The sequence below is a fragment of the Nipponia nippon genome, unplaced genomic scaffold (assembly GCF_047370975.1).
Source record: "Nipponia nippon isolate SJK-2023a ecotype South Korea unplaced genomic scaffold, ASM4737097v1 scaffold_3, whole genome shotgun sequence".
Classification (NCBI taxonomy): Eukaryota; Metazoa; Chordata; class Aves; order Pelecaniformes; family Threskiornithidae; genus Nipponia; species Nipponia nippon.
This window is the reverse complement of record NW_028262347.1, coordinates 441,972-461,676: the sequence shown is the minus strand read 5'-3', so window position 1 is coordinate 461,676 and position 19,705 is coordinate 441,972. Positions and strand designations below refer to the sequence as shown.

The following is a 19,705-nucleotide window of genomic DNA, read 5'->3' as shown; positions in this document are numbered from 1 at the left end:
ACTGCTCTGGCACCTTCAGAGTTCTCCACTGGGGCTCCAGGTCCCCCCTGGGTTAAGAGGTAATGCAGAACCCCGGCTCCCACTCGGTGTATCACTGAATTACTCTTCCTCTGGAGGGAAGGCATCCGGCCGGGAGAATCCTGGGAAACGTGCAGTGCTGGCACTGCGGTGGTGGGACCTAGAAAGGTGCAACAGGTGAGATCTGAAGACGACAAGCAGCCCCAGGGCACGATAAGAGCAGGAAGAAGAAACCAAGGCACTCTGCAGCGGGGTGCCAGCTGGAACTGCTCCTGAGACAGGGGAAGCTGGCACCTCGCTGGGGAGGAGGGAAGGTGCTGCCACTCCGTCCTGTGGCAGGGGGAAAAGCGGGTTGCTGCAGCCAAAGGGAGCCCAGAGAGGGGCGCAAAGACCGGCGGCTGTTGTCCGCATCGGCACCAGGTCCTGCAGCCTGGGGTGAGAGCCCAGTGCTGTGCAGAGCCAGAGCAGGCCAGCGCCAGGCGGCGGGAGGGTGGGAGGTTGCTCTTTCCATCCTCAGGGGCAGGGCTGCTGGCACCCCAGGTGCCATATCCGAAATCCTCTTACCCAAATCCTTCCTCCAGGTCTCCTCTCACTCGCTCTCCTCTTCCTGGAAAGCTGTTTCAGACCCTTCTTTGCTGTGATGGTTAGAAATGGCCTAATTTCTAGCCCACACATTCACGGCTAGTTTACCCTACTCTTGCGTCAGCATTGTCTGTTAGCCTGTGCAGCTCTTCTCCTTTGTTTATGTAAGTATTTATACACATATCACAGGCAGCAATTAGATCCACACTCAGACTTCACTTTGCAGGCTAAACAAGTGCCACTTAGGTGGTCTCCTCTTGCACGGCAGACCCCTTCCCCCAGGGACACAGTTGGAGGGACTGGCTTACTCGGGAGGGGTCCCACTCACAGGGACATGTCGCAGGTTGGATTCATACGTAGGGACACAAAATAACGCACTTCCAAAGGAGTCCTGTGCATGGGTCGTGCCTTTCCAGGCTTCAAAACCCTTGTCACCCAGAGTGCGCATCGCAGGCAGGTATCAGCTCCCGCCCCAGCAGCAGTCCCACGGATGCTAACAGTCTGCTAGGGAGCATTGGAAACGAAACAAGGACAATGGCAGCTAACACCTCAACAGCAACAGCAACAATCTTTCCAGAATCAAGGGAGATCTTGCAAGTCTTAGCGTGGGGGCAAAGCAGAACTGCATACCCTCTGCATCTTCCTCTGCAGGGGCTGTTGGCCACCCAGGCATCATAGCCACAAGCACCTGAGTGGGTTAACCCGCATCCAGCCACACTGTCTTGCAGAAACTTCCAAGCACCAGTCTACTACAGCAAGCAACGCAGCCTGCCTGGGACTGGCAGTTTTCCCTGTCTGAATCAGGGTTAAATTCCCTCCCCTTTCCAGCACCTGCCCTCCCACGCACAGCGAGCCTGCTGGGGCACTGCCTTGGGCTTCACCTCTCCACTCACACGCCCAGTGACTCTGTGACTCCCTGTTCCTCAAAGGGTCTCCCGAGACACGCAAGCAAGGGAGCATCTGGCTGACCACGTCCCCAGGTGTGCCTGCGCAGCAAGGGCTGGCGCTTCGGGCATGGTACAGGAGGCTGCAGGCAGCTGCTCTCTAGCACAAGCGCTGCTTTCCTGGGAGAGATGGCAGGGAGCAACAGCTAGTGCAGCACCGACTCTGCAGGGACCAGGTACTCGGGTCATGCTTATGTGTGGGAGAAGCACACATACCCCAGCTCTCCCCCATGGCCACACGCTGCCAAGCCACAAACCACACCAGGTCCCTGCGCTCCAGGGCTCCTCGCGCCGCGCTGGGGTTGTGGGTGGATACAGCAGGGTCACAAGTTGGAGCCAAGGGGAGATCCGGCATTCTGCGGCGGTGTCGCTGCCGGGGTGGGTATGGAGAGCAGCACGTGGGGCTGTCACTACTGGGATCACTGGGAACAGCCCCATGTGCTGGGGCTGTCGCAGTTGCAGCAGGACAAGCTGTTGGGGTACCGTCTCTGCCTCACTGCTAGTGAAAGGACTGACTAGGACAGACTTCACCTGACTTCAGATCAGCACGAGAGGCAGCTGCACCAGGGACAAGGCAGCAAGTCCACCCACCTGCACCAGCATCGCCCCTGCCCTGCCAGACCCTGCAGACACGGCCATGGAGCCCCAGGCAATGCTTGCCCCTCCAGAGGCCAGACCCGACGCCTGCTCCAGCGGCTCCCACGGCACCCCAGGCTCCACTCTTGCAACAGCACTGAGCCTGGCCCCGGCTCTGTGTGCAGGTGCTATGCAAGCTCCTCGTCACCCCTGAGTCCTCCCAGGACCTGGGAGCCCTGGGTCATGTTTAACAGCCCTGCCCGGAACCCCCAGCCCTCCCACACCGCTGCAGGGAGTCAAGCCCTCACCTCAAAGGATCGGGGAGCGTCCGCTTTCGCTTGGCTGGCAATGCCCATGGGACAAGCAGAGTCGTCCTCTCGCACAGGCCAGACGTTACTGATTTACCAGGGCCGGCTGTGGCTGCAGCTGGAACGCACGGTCGATGGTTGCAGGCACAGTGGCCTCCGCAGGGGGGACAGGGAGCGGGAGGGACTCTGCTGCTCTGCCCCCACCGCAGGGCCTGAGCTCAGTGCCCCGCACAGGGTGTCGGAAGTCTGGGGCTCCCACGGGCCACCTTCCCACCGACCCAGGGCTGGTCCTTGGTATCCTGCCAGCTCTGTGCCCGGGGCTGCCAGGCAGGGCCCTGCCCAGAGCTAGGGCTCCGCGATGCCGGAGCCGTCCTCATTGCTTATCTGGGCACAAGCAGGTCAGTCGGCCCTGCTGTTTGCCATGGCTCCGTCCCAGCTCCACGTGACAGGTAGCACAAAGCAGTCTGTACCAGCCCAACCTTGTCCTTTGCCACCGCTGCCCATGTCCTCCAGAACCCATGCGGGCAGGGGCAGGACCGTGCTTACTGTGGCCCCAGACTGAGCGTCAGGATGCCCAGAGCTAATGGGGAGAGGGAGAGAGAGCAGTGCTCATTGATCGGCCTGCATGTGGCCGCAGCGTCCTACAGGCCCTGATGGGTAATTCTCCTGCCAATTGATTTTCCCTGTCTCCATTTGCCAGGGTTAGTGGGTCACTAGGGATGTGTGGATGATTAAAGGGCAAGTCCCGCAACGCACTGCTCTTGGGAGCAAACCCGCTGCACCAGCGCTGGGCTCTCCTGGGGTGACAGCAGAGCAGTGCTGACCCCAGTGAGGGGCAGCACGGTAAGGAGCAGCATCCTACGCCCATGCAGTGCAGGCCTGGGAACACCAGGGCTCATCTGTGTCTCTGAGTGCCCAGCAAAGAGGCAGGGGCACCCCTGAACTCCCTTAGCACACGCACATGTGGAGGCAGCTGCAGTGCATGGCTGGTGGCGACTTGTAGGGGATCCTGTCTGCAGAGTTCTGGAGCAATAGGCACAGGGGTTCCCAAGAGTTGTCCTTAATAGTTGTCCTGCAGTCCCTCACTGCCTGCCTATGTCTGCTGCAAACTGCTACAGGAGAGGAACCCAGTGCTCGGCCACCAGCGAGTGTAGCACCACAAAACCACAGGAGCTGATTCCCCGCCAGCCTGGCTCCGGGGCAGCCCCACTTGGCCAAAGCAAAGGCTTTCTGCTCACTCCTGCCACTGTCCCAGCTGGAGCCAGCTCTTCAGGTCAACAGGACAGACAGCAGTAATCCCTGGCCCAAAACACATATGCTTCCTGCAGGTCACAGCCCTGCACAGACTCCTGGCTGCCTGCCTCCCACAGGGTTGTGCATGCCTAGCTCCAGGACACGGCCGCACTGCCTGCCCCATCCATCGCCCCGTGGGGGATGCAGGACTCCCCCCTTGCGGGAAGGAGCCGGACCCCTTGGAGGTGGCCTGATGGGCAGCAGAGCTCCCTGCCAGCCTGCGCACGGCAGAGCAGGAGCCCGACAGTCCCAGCCAGGACCCCCAGCTCCCACAGTGGAAGAGCAGCACCCACTGGCAGGTCCCAGCCAGGAGGAAGGAGCATAGGCCAGCAAACCCTCTCTGTCCCTGCGGTCCCCACACAGGGTATAGTGCTATCCGGTGCCAGGCACTGGCCACACAGCCCTGAGTGTGGCTTCGGGCAGCATGGCCACTGCCAGGCTCAGCCCTGCCCACTGCTTGGCCACGTACCCTCTTCCCTTGGCAAGCTGGGCAGGTGGGACAGTGGTCTGGTGGGCAGGACAGCACGGGCATGCTGAGGCTGCACCACACAGGCATTCAGCAGCAATGTTGGGACACAGTGGTTTGGTCCTTGCCCCCATCCCTGTGCAGTCACTTCCACCCCTGGGCTGGACATGCAGACATATAGGTAGCCCAGGCTGCCAGCTGGCCCAGGGAGCTGGCCCAGGTTAAAACCAAGCCCATTTTGTCGTGATGGCTTTTAGCAGGAGCAGCTCACAGCTCTAGCTGTTCCTGTAAAGCAGAAGTGGCGAGGAACAATGACACAAGATCAGGAATGAGGGGCTGGGGTGGAAAGTCTGTAATCCAGCCCTATCAGACTGCACACGCAGCCCTGGCCATACCTGTAGCCTCTTAAATCCAGGTTTCTGTCCCACGCCCACTTCTCCGGGGTCTGCTGCTTGCACTCTGGCTGCTTTCCCACCCTCTTTGAGCCAGCCAGCTCCTGGTCTTGCACAGGAACAGCTAACTCTCAGGCAATTTTGGGTTTGTAGCATCCCAGCCTTATTTCTTGGGCTCTGTGCATCCTTGACTGCCCTCAGGGAGAACATCTCTGCGTGGGGCTCCAGGCTCCCACAGCAGCAGCAAGATGCAAGCGGCTGCCCCGGCCACGTGAGGACAGTCTCTTGAGCCTTCCAGCCTGGGCTCATTCCAGTACAAATCCAGAGTGGAGAGCCACTTCCCACACATCCCCTCTCCCTCTCCAACTGAACTACGTCTCAGCCCTCCCCAAGCTCTTCTCCATCAGAGATGGGGCAAGTACCTGTTGCTTCTTGCCCCGCAGCCCCCTCCCCTATCTGTTCCGGATCTCAGCAAAGCATCTGTGACCACGGTCCTTCCTCCCGGGATGCCCTCAACCCTTCCCTTGTGCAGCACGCTCTCGGAGTCAGCCCCACGGGCCACGCAGCACCCCAGCCTGTCCCCCCAGGACCCCACTTCAGGGTGCACCTGGCTGAAGGGAGGAACAGAGCCTGGGAAAGGCAGAGGTGGCTGAAGACTTTGAAGCTTGCAGGAACTATTGCCCCGAGATGCAGCTGGGATCCATGGGCTCTGTGTGCCATGAGAGCACCTCACAGGAGCTGACACCACTCATGCAGGGCTCCACAGATATGGTGACTACTGCTCTAGTGGGGAGGGTGTCCCCAGAGCCCCATCACGATGCAGGGCCTGCCCCAAGCCTTTCCCAGCAGGGGTGTCTGCAAACCACAGGTCCTTCCCTGCTGGGCACAGAGACCCAGGCAGAGACAGTGTACGGCCGGTTGGTCCAGCCCCGGGCCCTCAGGGTCTGCAGAGCCCAGCAGTGACCACAGCCTGTGGGGCAGCTCAGCACCGAGAGCTGCCTATACAGCCTCTCCCACCCCAGGAAGGCGTCTCCAGAGCGGGAGCCAGGGGACGGTTGCAATGAGAACAGCCTCACTGGGAGGCACTGGGGATCCTGGGGGCTTCACACACTCCCCCCACAGTAACTCCGAGCGCAAGCGGTGCGTAGCCATAGGAACATCACTTAACACAGTCACCTTGGTAACCACAGCTACACGCTCTCATGGAGCACGTGCGAGGCCCTGTGCACCCCCAGCCGGGGTCCCCCAATCCTGCACCCACGTTGCAGCCTTCTGCCTGCCCAGTCAGCAGGCCACGCTGCTGTGCGGGACCAACGGGGACAGAGACAGACCTCTCCTCACTGGCGGCACTGCACCATCCACAGTACCATGAGAGCAGCTGGAATTCACCACCAAGACCAGAGCAGGGAGTCAGACCCTTCCAGCACCCCGTGGACCAGCCTGGCCACAGACATCTCTGCCCGGAGGTGTGCGCTGGATGGACTAGCATCTCCTCCCATCCCACAAGTCACTGAACCCCCATCAGGTCCTCATGAGAAGCTGGAGCATAAGGACCCCACACACGCACACTCCCAGTCCATCGATGCAGGAGAAGAGCACGCCTGGGTGAGACACGTGTGAGGACACAACCAGGAGGAACAAGACCCTGGAGCCTGCTCCACCATGGACAGGCTGGCAGAAAGCACATCTGCTCCCTCCACCTCCCCACACCACCGCTGGGCACAACTGCAGGTAAGCACAGCCCAGGAAGGTGGTACAGCCCAAGGACAAGTAAATCCAAGCATTAGGTTCCCACGTCTCCCACCCTCATCTCAGCAAGCACCTCTGTGTCCCTGCTGCACAGTGGGCAGCAGGCACAGACCCACTGCAGCACAGCCAGGTAGACACCCAGCCCCTCAACGTGTGGGCCATGCCATGGCCCAGGCTGACCCAGCTTGCCATCCTGCACAGCTGTAGGGCTGCACAGACTTCAAGACTGCCCTGTACCCCCTGCAATCCTGCACCGTTCCTCTGCCCTCCCGGCTCCGGCTTAGGAGGAGCACAACACAGCAGGAAGCAAGAAACCCAAGGACCTCCAGGAATTACACAATCCGTGAAGCAACCTGGGCAGCCCTGCTGCTGCCAGGACCTACTGCCCCCTCATCATTGCCACCAGCAAGGTCCCATCACCATCCCCTCGCTCAGCCTCACCTGCGATGGCCTTGGCCCTGCCCCAGCACAGCCCCTGCACTGCCCCAGCACCCCAGCCTTGCGGGCGCCCTGGCCTCCCTGCCAAAGCTCCAGGCCCCAGGAGCAGAGCACAGGGTCCAGGGCTGCCAGTGCTGACCCCATGTCTAGGAGCGTATATCTGACCTGTTCCCAGGGACTCGGTGTTGCCCGGGTGCAGACACTATCCAGAGCTGGTGTTGGGGTGGCTGCCACCCCAGAAAAACATCCTGCCGCTGCAGGAGCCCAGAGCGCTCACTGATCAGCCAGCCTGAACGCACCGCTCAGCTTCTCCTGCTTAGCCCTTAGGTAATAGGATAACGCTGCCTCCATCTGTTTGTCTGGGACTGAGATGCTAATCGCCTCTCTGGCACCCCTCCCCTCCCTGCACCCCTGCCCAGCCCTGCCTCCAGCCCCGTCCCACCTTGCAGAGCCAGCACAGGGCCACACAGGGCAGAGCTGCTGCACTGGCAGGAGCTGGGGAAGAGGTCCCAGGCAGCAGCCAGCTGGGCAGCCATGGCAGGGACAGAGTCGGGCAGGACTGAGCCAGGCTCCTGGCTCAGCCACAGCCTCCCACAGATGCTAAGAAGCCTCCCTGTGTCCCACAGACTTGGGCTCCTGCTGTAGCAGGGAAGGACAGTCTTTCCCCTTCAGGGCTAGGAACAAAGCCCTGCAACAGGGATTGCCTTCACCAAGCCCAGCTCCGCGGGGCCCCGCTCCCACTGGGTTCTGCTGCTCTGCTGCAGAACGAGGAGGACCAGGTCAGAGCACGGTCTTCTGTGGAGTAATCTGCTGCTAGTGTTCAGAAATGATGCTGCCACAGCAATCAGATTTGGGCCCTGCAAGTCATGGATGTGCTCTGGGACCAGGCAGGACTGACTTCATTGAACACACAAGCCAGTAGAATAGCTTGGATAAATGCCCACATCTCAGTACAAACACAATTCATCCCCACCGCACATATTCCAAGACTGCACCTGCCCTGCATTGGCAGCCGGTGCTTAGACAACTGGCACAGCCCTGCAGGGAAGCACCCCTCGCGGCGCAGCAGCTCCCCAGCCCTGAACCGCCTGGCACAGCAAGGCATGGCGCGGCACAGCGACTCCCCTGTATGGAAACACGCAGCAGAGCCCACGCAGCACAGCCCACACAGCGCAGCCAGCCCCTGCACGGAAACACGCAGCACAGCCCACGCGGCTCGGCCCACGCAGCACAGCCAGCCCTGCATGGGCAGCCTGAATTATCTGGAGGATTTACAAGGCGAAGTGGCAATGCATTTCAGGGGTCCTGGAACGAAGCTGCAGGCTCTGAAAAGAGCCTGCTGAAGCCAGAAAAAGCACCCACTATTCTTGTGCATTAGCATTTTACGCTTCCTTTGTTTCATCCTCTGGTTTCCAAGCCTTCACCCTGAAGCTTGACGTACACTGCTTGCTGCACGCCACAGCCCAGCCTGCCTCGTGCACAGGCAGAAGGGGCTGGGTGAGGCTGTGACTTTCTGAGTCCCAGCCCCACAGAGGTGTCCATATGGTGTGGATGTGCACGGGGGTCCCTCGCTTCTCAGCTCGTCCCTGCCCTGGGGTGGGACATGGCAAACAGCTGCAGAGAATGGGGTTGGCAGGTCACAGCCTGGGGACAGGGGCAGAAGCTGGAGTCCTGCTCCTCTGCAAGCCCCAGCACTGGTTGCACTGGTGCACGGCAAGCGGTAGGTGGGAACACACCCTCAGGGACACAGTCCAGGTGTGCACACCTGGAGCAGCAACAGCATCAGCCAGATCCTCCATTGGCAGGAACTGGCCGGTACTATGCCAGGTAGGGGCTGGGGTCCTTGCTGGGCGCCAAGAAACCCCTGCGGCGAGGGAAGAGAGAAGGCTGTTCAGAGGAGCATGCAGAGGCCAGGGCAGTGCACGACTCAGGGCAGGAGACTGGGCCTACCACCAAGCAAAGAACATAAGGCAGGTAGGGGACAGACCAGCCCCAGATCACGGCAGACGTTTGTCATTCGCCATCTCCCACTCCCACAGAACATCTCTCCTCTACCTTTCCCCAGCTGTGTCTGACAGCTTAAGCTGCTTCTCCACCAGCTGTGGGCAGTAGATTCCCTGCTCCCCTCTCCCATGTTGTCCGTCATGCTTCCCTGTGCCCAGCGTAGCTCTGGCTGCCCTTCCCTCCCTCTGTGCCAGGCTCTGGCCCTACTACAGTCACAGCAAGCAGCTGCTGCATTCCTCCCCTGCCCACATCGATTCGGTGCCCTGCGAGGAAGCACGCACTGCCCCTGCCCTTGGCCTGACATCCTGGGCTAGGGGCACCCACTGTTGCTTTTCTTCCCTTTGTGGGCCATAAGCTCTGGCACCTGCCAGCAATGGTGCTGTGGGCTCACTGTGCACATACGGAGCTGGCTGGCCTCGCGCCATGGCACTGCAATTCACCTCATGCCAGCCTGACAGCAGCCACAGAGGCAGCACCAAAAGCATAAATGACTCAGTGCGGCCAAAGAAAATGCCTTTCACAACATGCTGCACATTCGCACCCAGCTCCCATCAAGACCTTGCCCTGGTCTGTAGAGCAGCGTGCATGCAGCACCCAATCTGTGAGCACAGCTGTGGGGTGACACCAGTGCTGGGGACAGGCAGCACTTGCAAAGGGTCCGGTGTCCTCAGGCAGAGCAGTAAAAAGTCCCATTGCATGAGGCAGCATCCGAACAGCCAGGGCTGAAAGAAGCACCCACACCAGTGTGATGTCCAGGAACCCTCTTGTCCTCTGAGACCAGTGGTACTTGTCCCAGACGGAGATCCTGAATCCCAGCTGGATGGGCCTGGGGAGATCCCATCAGAGAGGACACCCTGGATCCCAGCTGGATGGGCCCAGGCAGACCTGATTAGCCAGTGTCCCCCGGGACCTTTCCTCTTGATGCCTCCTCAAAGCACGTCATGTAGTAATGACCTACCCCCTGACTCATAACTGCTTCTGCATCGCTTGCAGCCTGCCTGAATGTGTCCTGTCCCCTGCAGCCTGAGCCCTGCCATCCTTTGCCAGCCCTCACAAGCCCCGTTTCTGCCCTCAGCTCTCCACACAGCTGCCCCTCAGCACCACAGCTGGGTCCCCATCCCCACTGCCCCAGACAGGCCATCCCCTCCTGGGACAAGGCTGCAGGGCCCTCAGCAGCCTGAGCTCTCTCCCCACCACCTCCCGGAAAAGGGAAGGACTGAACAATGCTTACCTGAAATGACTGTCACGGGCACAGGGTCACAGCACTCCCTCTTCATCAACCTGTGGACAACAGAGCAAGGACAGCATCAGTGCAGTGCACCGCATGCCTGCCCCCCAGGCACGCTGCACACATGTAGACAGCAGATTCAGTCTCAGGACAGCAGGGAGGTGTGGAACCCGCACGGCTGGGAACAAGAGCAGCCCCAGAGCAAACCTCCTACAGGACACCAGGGAGAGAGGCAAGGTCGCCTACGGCTTGCACCAACACCTGCCACCCCGCCACAGCAGCGCGTCCCCGGCCTGCCTGCACAAGCAGAAGCACTGCACCCCAAGCCCTCCTTGCCCATCCTCACCCCGTGGACAGGTATGTCTGCTGCCCCCCGAGGAGAGCTACAAGGGCTCTGCCCCTTGCCCAGGCAGGCTGGAGGACTGGCAGCCCCCTACCCCTGCTGGCCCCGCAGCACAGCTCAGCAAGACCACTGACAAGGGCAATGCAGCTTCCCCAGGGAACAGTCCGGGCCCGAGCGCCAGGGAAGGCGGACACAGCCGCCCTGAGTCAGCGGGGGTCCTCGAGCACCTCTCCCACCCAGAGTCAGCGGGGGTCCTCGTGCGCCTCTCCCACCCGGGGTCGGCGGGGGTCCTCGTGCGCCTCTCCCACCCGGGGTCGGCGGGGGTCCTCGTGCGCCTCTCCCACCCGGGGTCGGCGGGGGTCCTCGTGCGCCTCCCCCACCCTGGCTCAGCCGCTCCCAGGCAGAGTCCTGGGCAGGACACAGCCTGAGAGCAGAGGCAGGCTTGAGCTGAAATGCCAGCAACGCTAAGGGTCAGCTCCTCCACAGGGTCGACCCTCTTGTTCTCTTATTTGGGACGAGTGATGGGGACCAAGGCCCAGCTGAGCCCATCTCCAGCAGATGACACGGCAAGTGCCGCAGGCTAAATTCAGGAATAGCTACGGGCAGCCAGGAAGAGAGAAAAGTGTATCCATAATGTCTCTGCTCTCTTATGTGCTGGAAATGTGCATGCTCGCTCTCCTCACTTCTCATTAAAGATCCTTTCTGGGTGAGTGGCTGAAATGGCTGCTCTGTTGTAGAAAATTAAAAATGTATGACTTGGGATTTCTTGGAGCACGCCTGTTGTGCTGCAGCTGGTGTCAGCAAGTGCAAGGTGCTGCGGGGGGGAAGGGGCCGCGGCAAGGATCCCGCTTTTGCAGAGAGCTCGCGGTGTGCCACGTGGGCAGCTGGGGTGCCACCAGGCTTTAAACATTTTATAAGATATACTCCAGCTTCCACTGGCAGAGGGATCACAGAATCTGTGATGCACCTAGAAAACTTAGCAGCTATTGTGTGCCTCTCTGTAAAATGACACTGCTGAGGTCCCAGCAGGGCCATAGCACGATGCTCCGGACACAGCTGCCACTGCCCCATTGACTCCTCTCTTGAGAAAAAGCTCACAGGACACCTGTGCCATGAAAACAGAGGAAACCTACCACAGCTGTTTATGTAGGACCTAAACAAAATAGTACAGGGCATTTGTGTGTCCTGCTTGGACATTTAGTGACCGTAGTGAATTGGGTCTCTCTCCTGTCCCTTAGCACTGGGAATACAAAGACTGAGCAGTGCAGGAGGTGGAGCACGAAACTGCTGTGCCTGCAGAGACATCAAACTTCGAGGAGCACAGCCTTGCAGAGCTTAGGGCTGAGGGGGAGCACCCCTGGGGACAGAGTGGCACAGGCTGGGACACCTACACAGCCTCCCTGCCACCCACGCACCATCCGAATCCATTGCTGCAGCACAGAGCATGGTCCCAAGCCAGGCAAGGGCACAGACCAGCCCCAGCCCTCCCACCCCACCACTGTCAGCACTGCCAGGGGACTTGTTTGCTGCAATGAGGAGGCTCGGATGAGGGGGTGCGTCGTGTGGCGCCGCAGAGCAGGAACTCCCCGTCCACCAAAGGCGTCTCGGGCAGCTCGTGCTCCCAGCTCACCCCGCCGCCTCCAGACAGCCTCAGCCCAGGGACGCGGTGGGTTTAGGCTGGAGCTATACGGCATGGCTACAGCTACATGTCCCCAAAGTCAGCATGACCCAAACACCCCATCGTGCCTGGTGGCCCAGCTCCACGCTGTCTGGGCTTCCGCATGGGCATCAGATGGACAGCTAACCAAACCACACACATGCAGCAGTCATCTGGAACGTGGGAGCCTTCCCCAGATACACACCAAGGCCCCAGGTTGTGCGGGCTGCTGGGACAGCCATGGCACAACCCCGGGAAGCTGAGCTGCAAGCCCCTGGCTGCGCTTTACCACCGTCCTCCCAGGTCTGGGAGGGCTGGGGCAGCGCAGGCAGCACCAGGAATGAAACAGGCAACAGAGCACGTGGGGAGTAGGTGCCTGCACAGCCATCATCCTGGGCACAGCCCCACGCATCTAACGAGTGCAGGACTGGGCACCAGGGCTCCCTGGGAAAATGCAAAACCACGGGGACTCAGAAACAGGGGGCAAGAATGACCAAAGGGCAAGAAAACCGTCATAAGAAGAGAAAGAGCGGAGATTGCTGCCTTAGAAGGAGGCAAATAAGAAGGGACACAGATAAAAGGCTGTAACATCCTGAACAGTCTGCAGAAAGGAGACGACGCTTCTGCTCTTTTCATCTCACAGCATGAGGGCAGCGGAAAATGTCATGGGATCTTGCACTAAGAAAAGGAAATACTTCTCCACATCGCCTGTAACTTGACGGTGTAGCTCACTGCCACAGGAAGCCCTTGAGGCCCAGAACAGTGCAAGTTCCCGGGCAGATCTAGAGGTTTCTGTGCGTGAGGATACCAACCAAAGTTACCAGCAGCGGCAATCTGGCATGGCTGTGCAGCCCCCTCCTGCAGGCTCCGCTGCAGCCTGCTGACAGCCAGCAGGATCACCCCTCAGCGCAGGCAGCTGCTCCCCAGCTCCCGCAACACCCGCTGCCCCTCTGCGGCCCCGGGGCAGTGCCAGAGGCGGGCCAGGCAGCAAGACGGTCCCAAAGGATGCCTCTGAACTGCAGAGGTGGCTCCCAGCACTGGCAGCAGCCTTGCTCAATCTCCAGCAGGATGGCTCTTCCACCTGGCTCTCGTCCACACTGTCTCCACCCCACCCTGACCTCCAGAGCAGATCTGGGCCAGCACAACCACCTCCTGGGCTCCTCCCGAGCGGGGCCTCTTGAGCACCATCTTTCCTGTCCTCAGGTGATGAGGGGCCGGTGGAACATCAACCATGGGAATATACATCCAGTAACATCAAAGGCACCGATCTGCACGGGAAGCAGCTCAGGAGATAAATTAAGTGCTTATAATATGAGCATCTTCTGCCAACCCTGATAACAGGCAAAGGAGACTTATGAGTTTATTATGGGACCTGATAAATTAAACTCTTCACAGAAGAATAAATTATGCAGATGATCTGTGATGTATTTAGACTGCAGCTTGCACACCACCAGGATCCTAGCCCTCACAGTCCCTGAGGACCCTGCTGTCTGTGGAGCCAGAGGGGCCTTGTTCAGACTAGCAGGGAGAGCTCCAGGGAGGCCGTTATTCCTCTTTCTCATGAATGGCAATTCGGCCTTTTGCTTGTGTAAGCCTGACTCTTTTATCACTAATGTCCAGATTCCCTGCTTTACGTTCAGCTTCTTCCCTTTCCAGGATAAGAGGCAAGGACTGCAGACTCGCAGTAACCACAGCAGCTGGTTCCCAGCAGTCTAACAAACACAACACGATCTGAAATGACAAGTCAGTGGAAGTAAAACTGTCCCCAAAACAGAACTGGGAGGTGGGAAGCATCTGGAGACTCCTGTCTCAGGAGGGTTGTGGGAACGCCCCGCCGCACAGAGAGACGTCCATGGGGTTATGATAGGGCAGATGGGACACACACAGATGCCTGTGATCAGGGATCATACAGAGGGGACATACCCATTTCTGCCTCCTGAGGTCTCCCAGGGCCCTGACCCCACAAAGGGACAATGCCACTTGGTCCCTCTCACAAGCATCGCCAAGGAATCCATTCCAGCTGCTCCAGACAAGAAAGGCAGACGAAGCCTTCCCTGGCAATAGGGCAGCCACAAACCCAGGCCAAGGGCTGCGGTGCCATGGGCAGACACCGCTGCACATCCCTGCGCAAGACCAAGCTCAGCCACTGGTCTGGCCACACCGCCGCCAAATTGCCCCTGTAGCACGGCACTGCCTGGCACAGCCTGGCCAAGCACAACTGCTCCACATGGCCCCCAGGGGCCTGTGGGGCTCAGGCTGGAGGTGAGCAGACAGTCAGGGCGAGCTCAAGTATGACCATCATGTCCCAGCAGGCTCCTGTTACAGCTCCAGGGATCTGCGACCCTGCAGAGGAGCAGGAGACATTGAGGAAGGGGTACAGCCTGCAGCCCCCAAGCCCCAGCATGCGATGTCCTGTATCCCCATGCACGCCGGGAGCTGTAGTCCCCTTCTATCAAGGCCAGGAAACATTACATGACGCTGTAAGGACATGACTGAGCTGCCGCTGAGCTTCCTCCAAGCAGGGGAAGGTCCCCCGGGCAGCCCTGCCTGTGGCCAGCTTCCGCCAGTGCTGAACAATAGTGTCCAGGGCTGAGCAACTTGCGGGGCCGCTGCGTTTCCTGCCATTCTTTGCACTCCCCTGAGGACGTCTATAAAAAGCAGAAGAATCCAGACCTGGAAGTCTAAACCACTCCTTAAATAAGCCAAGAATGCCAGCCTCTCCTGGGGGCGGGAGCCCCGCAGTCCCCAAGGGGGGGAGCAGCTGTAGGGAGGTGGGACATGGCCCAGGACCCATCAGTTCTGTCCTGGGGAGAAGCACAGCCCTGAACCAAATTGTACTCTTGGGTTTCTCAGTGCAAACAAGGCCCAGCCAAGCACCAGACCCACCCCTGCCCACCAAGGTCTCTCTGCTGTTCTGGAGCTGGCAAAGTCAGCCACGTTGGCATGAAACAGCAACCCAAAGAACCAGCTCCTTCCAAATGAGCAGCCCCTTAAAGCAGGGACTGCGCTGGATCCCAACCGCCCAGCCCCGCCACAGCGGGCTCGTGGCAAGCGGAGGCTGCAGGGGGCTGTTTGTGGAGCGCACATCCTGCACACATCCTGGGGGCTTGGCTCTGCTTGGGGAGGGGCTCACTGCGGTGAGAAGCTGGCACGGATGGTCCCCCTGCACTGTCCCAGGCTCTGCACAGCCCCATTCCCTCCCAAAGTCACCCGTGCAGTCACAGCTGAGCCCATACAACATCCAGAATCACAAACTCACAGAGCTGCTGTCAGTGAGGGGAGAACGCGCTGCTGCCAGAGAAGTTCTTTCAATATTTAATGATAGAAGAGTCTCCTGATCGACCTGCTTCTCGGGTTACGAAAGTCCCCATTTGTTCTGCTCCCCATAACGAGATGGGCAGCCCGACTGCTGGTAGTGGCACAGACACCCCATCCCCTGAAAGTTTGGGCTGATCCTTGAGAGACTTCCACAAAGCCAGCGCTGCCTCCCCTTCCCACGCTGCCAACAGGAGCCAAGACACTTCATGAACCAGAGCTTTTGCCTGTTGTCACAGTTACAGCAGCTCAGCTGCATTTAGGAGTGGGATGGCAATTTACTCTTTGTACTCGTTTTAGCTGCACGGCCTCCCCCTGCTCCAGGTCTGCCATGGCAGAGGGGATTCCCACCCCACAGCACTGCCAGCCCCACGAGGCTGCCAAGCCCCCGCTGCACCCCGCGGCTCCTGCTCCTTGTGTCCCTGGTGCCAAGGGCAGAGCCGGACCACCAGATCCCACCTCCCGGGCTAGCAGTCGACTCTGGGCTGGGGAAGGAGGCTGGCAGAGGAGGCTGGAGCGGGGCAGGGCACAGCTGGTCCCCCTTGCTGCCTGGGAGGGGACCCTTTCCATGCCCCACAGCTCTGCTCACCTCAGCTTCTCCGGCTCCCCTCACAGCTTCTCCTCGTCTCCTGCGCAAAGGGAGAGCAGGGCAGGAGCCAGCAGCGCTGACGGGCGACCTCCCAGCTGCAGCCCATCCCTGGAACACTCCTCGCTCCTGAAAGCGGCTGCCAGGAGCAGCTCCGCTCCCACGTCCCCACCGCACACCTGCCCCTGCCCCAGCTCTCAGGGGAGAGCGCAGCTCTACCCCAAACACCACCAGCAGCCTCCAGCCCAGCTCTGCAAAGCCCCACTGCAGCCACGCACTCCGTGCTGTGCTCCAGGGCAGGACCAGCTTGCCATCGCCCCCAGGCTCCTGGGGTGCCTCCATCAGGGAGCCTCACCTCACTGGGACGCCCCAGCTTCACACATGCTTTACTGCGCTCTGTGAGACGGGAAGGGGAGCCCAGCCTGCCCCAGCCCCCTCCCCACCTCACACACGCCCCACGCCGCGCGCTCTGCTCCTCAGCACTTGCACACACATGCCTCACCGTTTGCATATGCACTTACGCACTCCTGTGCGGAGGCAGCGGTAATAATTTTTAGCTGGTGGAAATCTCAACAGAATATTCTGTAGTGGGCTGCTTGTGTGTCTGTTTGTGTGCACCTCCAGAACACAACAGTGGTTTCAGTGAACAATGCAGTACAAAACACAAACAGTACAGATATGCATTATGCATATCAATATAACAATATTAAGAATACTTAGGTGTTATATGAATATTAGGTGTTACATGCTGTATAACAGAAAAAAAAGTTATCTGAAAAAAGGACCTTGTAATATTGTCCTTTCTGCCCTTTTTTGCCCTCAGCCCTTTTTGCCACATACCTTGCAAGTTTGGCATAGTCAGCAAAACTTCCACAGAGGACTACTGTGCAGGTGCAAAATGCACGTGAACTTTATAATGCATTTAAGTGTTAGTATAAAAAGAAATGATGGAAACTTGTTATGTTCTGTCTCCATTACTTGCATGTCACTATTGAGACAGAATGACAATGAAAGTTTTTAGTGAAGTTTATAAAGGGGGGAGGGGGGACAAGACCCTACCGTGCCCCAGGTTGGAGCCCTCCCTGCCCCCACACTGTTCCCAGGCCAGTCGAGCCCCAGGCCTCATCGCCGGCACGCAGGCAATGCGCACGCCAGTCCCGCAGTCCCAAGGTCTCTAGCTCCCACTCACACTCTCAGAGCGTGGGGCCTTGTGCAAGGTCCACATCTGCAAGGGCCGCAGCAAGCGTCGCTTGGCCAGCCCAGCAGACACTGACCAAGAGCAACTGCACATCCTGGGCAGCGGCACCCCCTGGGAGACCTAGACCAAGAGGAGACCAGAGCCCTGCAGAGGTCAGTGCCCAAGTCCTCAGCTCCTCTCCTTACAACCCAAGACTCTGGCACAAACACACAACAGCTAAAAGAACGCCTTGTATGCTAACACAGCAGGACATTTTCCCACCATACCTTGCTATAGGTACCGTTGCAAAGCTAGCCTCATGCTTGACTGTTTCTCACAGAAGCCTGACAGATGTAACCCTTACATCACTGAAGGCTTCGAGGATCCCTGTCATAGAATCATAGAATCATTTAGGTTGGAAAAGACCTTTAAGATCATCAAGTCCAACCATTAACCCAGCACTGCCAAGTCCACCACTAAACCATGTCCCTAAGCCACATCAAGGCAACAAACAGCAGGTATGGTTTCTGTTTAAATCCTATTTGCTTAAATCCATTGCTCCCTTCATGCTAGCATCCTGATTTACACAGGCATCCGCAGGCACTCACGGGTACCAACCATACCTGTGCAGTCAAACCCAGCTCTGGAGTTTCCTGCTTCCTTGACCCAGTTTTGGAAGAGTAGGAGAGCGGCAGACTCTCACCTTTCCAGCAGCTCCCCAAGACACCAGGGACAGGCAAAATTGCAAGCTGAGGCCCAGACACAAGAACACAACCACACAAATCCCTTACCCAAGACTGTCCAGCACACCCCAAGCCCAGAGAACAGCTCATTATCCATGACAGCCTGGGGGGGAGATGACTTACTGCACAGATCGTGCTTACACGCAGACAACAGAGCACACAGAAAAACGGTGCGCTGAGCATCATGCATAGGTATCTGCAAAGCCCTGCGGGGTAGATACACCCCGTTATGCACAGATACACAAGGACCACAAACAGATAAGTTACAAAACCAATGGCACACACTACAAAAGCAATGCCATGCCTTCACCAGAAGTCCCCCTGCCTGCCTAAATGCTTCTGGACCATACCGCAGGTGTCATGGTCCCCATCCTCTGATGCATGCTCTGCTTGTGTGCATGCTACTCAAAAGCAGGGCTCTTGTTCCCCAGCACATACCCCAACCACAAACCACGGTCCCTACTTCCCAGCATGTTTGTGTCACTGCAAACCACGGCGTCTGTCCCCAAGCACCTTCAGCTCACCGCAAACCTCAGCCCTTATCCCACAAAACAGACTCCCCCTACAGCCACAGCCCTTGCTCTCCAGTCCACGTGCCCCAAAGCACGTGACAGCCCTTACTGCCCAGCACAGGCACCCCAGTTCCAACCATAGCTCCCATCCTGAAGTGCGGACATCCCAACGCAAGCCACGGCCCCTATCCCCCAAGACATCCCAACGCAAGCCACAGCTACGGCCACCCCATGTATACCTCCCAACGCAAGCCACAGCTACGGCCACCCCATGTATACCTCCCAACGCAAGCCACAGCTACGGCCACCCCATGTATACCTCCCAACGCAAGCCACAGCTACGGCCACCCCACGTAAACCTCCCAACGCAAGCCACAGCCCCATTCCCTAAAACACATACCCAGCCGCTCGCCACAGCCCCTAACTCCCAGGATGGGCACCCAGCCACAAACCACGGCCAAATTCCCCAGCAGGAACACACCAGACGGCACACCACGGGCCTGCGCCCAGCAAATACGCCCCACTGCAAACCACGGCCCGCACCCGGTAGCACACCAATGCAAACCACAGCCCCTGCTGCCCCGCGGCCCCCCGCGCACGGCCCCGGCCCCGGCCGGCGAACCCCCGCCAGCCGCGGCTCTCCCCGCCCGCGGGGCCGCTGCAGCCCCTCTCCCAGCCGCCGTGGCACCCACCCCGGCCGCCCCGGTGCAGCCCGCCGGCGGGCAGAGCCCTCCCGCCCGTGCCCCGGCGAGCCGCCCTCCCTCCGCCCGAACGCGCGCCCCGAGCCGGACCCCGAGCCGGACCCCCGCGGGCGCCATCCCCGGGGCAGCGCAGCCGCCCGCTCCCCCGCGCAGGGCTGCCCCCGCCGCCGCGGGCGGGCGCCCGGCTCCGCACCGCTCCGCGCACCGCGCTCCCCGCCCCGGCCCCGCCGTCGCCCCCGCCGCGCGGGGCAGCCCGGCGCCGGCCCTGCCCCGGGGCCGCTCGTTACCTGCGGGGCGGCGGGCGGCGGGGCCCGAGCCACCATAGCCGCGGCGCGGCCGGGGGCAGCGGCGGCCGCCGGCAGCGGGAGAGGCGCGGGGCGGCGGGCGGGGGCGGCGGGGCCGGGGCGGGGAGCGGCGCGCGCGGCGGATCCTCCGCGAACTCGGCCCCCGCCGCCGGCAGCGGGTGTTAGTTTAAGGAGTTGTCATGGCAACGGGGAGCCGGTGCGCGCGGGAAGGGGCGGGCAGAGGGAAACTTCAGAGGCGGCTGCTCCGGCCCCGGCCCCCGCCCCCGCCCCCGGGGGTCTCCGCCCCGCGCCTGCAGCGACCGCCGGCGCCCCGGGATCTCCGCTCCCCCGCTGCTCCCCGGCGCTTCGGCACCCTGGTGTGTCCCCCC

General features: G+C 60.1%; 1 protein-coding gene across 8 annotated transcripts in view; it reads right to left on the bottom strand.

Annotated features, from left to right (window-relative positions):
• The window catches only part of SHANK3 (SH3 and multiple ankyrin repeat domains 3), a 375,879-nt gene extending 356,484 nt beyond the window's left edge, over positions 1–19,395 (bottom strand). For all 8 annotated transcript variants that reach the window (XM_087764022.1, XM_087764023.1, XM_087764025.1 and 5 more), the window contains exons 1-2: positions 19,320–19,395; positions 10,002–10,051 (exon numbers count right to left, since the gene is read on the bottom strand). The gene's annotated coding sequence lies outside the window, so the exon portion shown is untranslated. The remainder of the gene's footprint in view (positions 1–10,001; positions 10,052–19,319) is intronic.
• Between the last annotated feature and the right edge of the window lie 310 nt (positions 19,396–19,705).